Genomic DNA, 1463 nt, shown 5'->3' with positions numbered 1-1463 from the left:
AGTCGTATAGTACGGAGCTCGGTCCTTTATAACCTATACGAACGGTTTTGCTTATAGTGGGGGCTTGCACGGCTAGTAACCGCGTCCTCTTGGACAACGGCGTGAAACAGCCGCAAATTAGATTCTCCAGAGGCCGGGCGATGGCATGGCCATTGCCAAACCACAACGCCACGGGGCCTGACATTGCCAAATTGTATGGGAGTACGTGAACGTAACGTTGCATTATGTGAACGTGCGTGGACACGCGCGGGCGCGAAACGCGTCCGCCTCGGTAAAATATAGGTCGTGCGAGCAAGTCGCGCCGATCGAGAAGAGTGTTTTATAAACGCGAATCGATAATGATCTTCTGTGTTTGCCGGGAAGTATGCTTTCGTGTAGGCCGCTTTTTCAGTTCTAGCTAACCCGGTGATTTTTTGTAAAAGCACTTGTAACAGCACTTGGGTGACAAGACGATTAATAGCGTAACGTTATCTTGTTAAGCTTATATTATTTGCAAATAATATGCTTATCCTGTGTCAGCAATTACATGTCTTTAATGATTAGGCGCATCTAAGTAAATATCTCGTTGCGTAAGTATTACACACAATTAAAGTATTAATAAAAGTCCTGACTGATAAGAAATCTAACAAGCAAGTTTTAAAATGTACACTTTGGTTACACGTTAATTATCAACTATATGAGAAATTATTGAAACATGAGTAATAGTATCTGATTAATGAAAAGAAACAAATTGTGTTCTAATAATATTTCTCATAATTCGAGAAAATTTCTGTTTTACATATATTCTAAGAATATGTCGTGTTTTATAATAGTACTTATACTTTTAAAATCAGAATGTATCAATATTGATAATATAATTTTAATATCAAAGTATATGCGTATTTCTTATTTTATAATATATATATTTCTAAGAAATTCCGATATATTACGAAACTTATGTCACAGATCGTTTGAAATGCTACACGCATTTATCATCCTAACGCAATTGACCGAATTATATATATACTCAGTGCAATTATAAAATCATTTTCGGATAGAATACCAAACTGTTAACCATATATTTGTTAAAAAAAGGGAAGTTGCGCGTTCGACGGCTTCCAAATGTTAATTAATTTTATTTTAATCGCGACGGATGCTCTCCTCGCATAAATAGCTATGGTGTATTTATCCGAAGAAAGCGCCGAGGAATATCTATCGCGTGGTACGATCATTGGAAATATCTAAAACGCCTTGAAATTGCTGCATCTTAATTTGGGAGAGTCGTCGTAATTGATGTTCCTATTCCGCGCGCCGCGTGCGGAACACGTGCGCTGTTTGAAGCATTCAGAGATCTGCCCGTACTTTCGCTCATGTTATGGACGAAATAATGCGAGAATTATTAGTCTATCAATTTGGTGAATTTATACGCGATTTTGAAAAGTAGAGCATATTTCGAAAGCTATTTGATATTGAATTGCTTTTAA

The sequence above is a fragment of the Bombus pyrosoma genome, linkage group LG4 (genome assembly GCF_014825855.1).
Source record: "Bombus pyrosoma isolate SC7728 linkage group LG4, ASM1482585v1, whole genome shotgun sequence".
NCBI classification, from domain to species: Eukaryota; Metazoa; Arthropoda; class Insecta; order Hymenoptera; family Apidae; genus Bombus; species Bombus pyrosoma.
The sequence above is the reverse complement of the archived record's forward strand: the minus strand, read 5'-3'. Positions refer to the sequence as shown.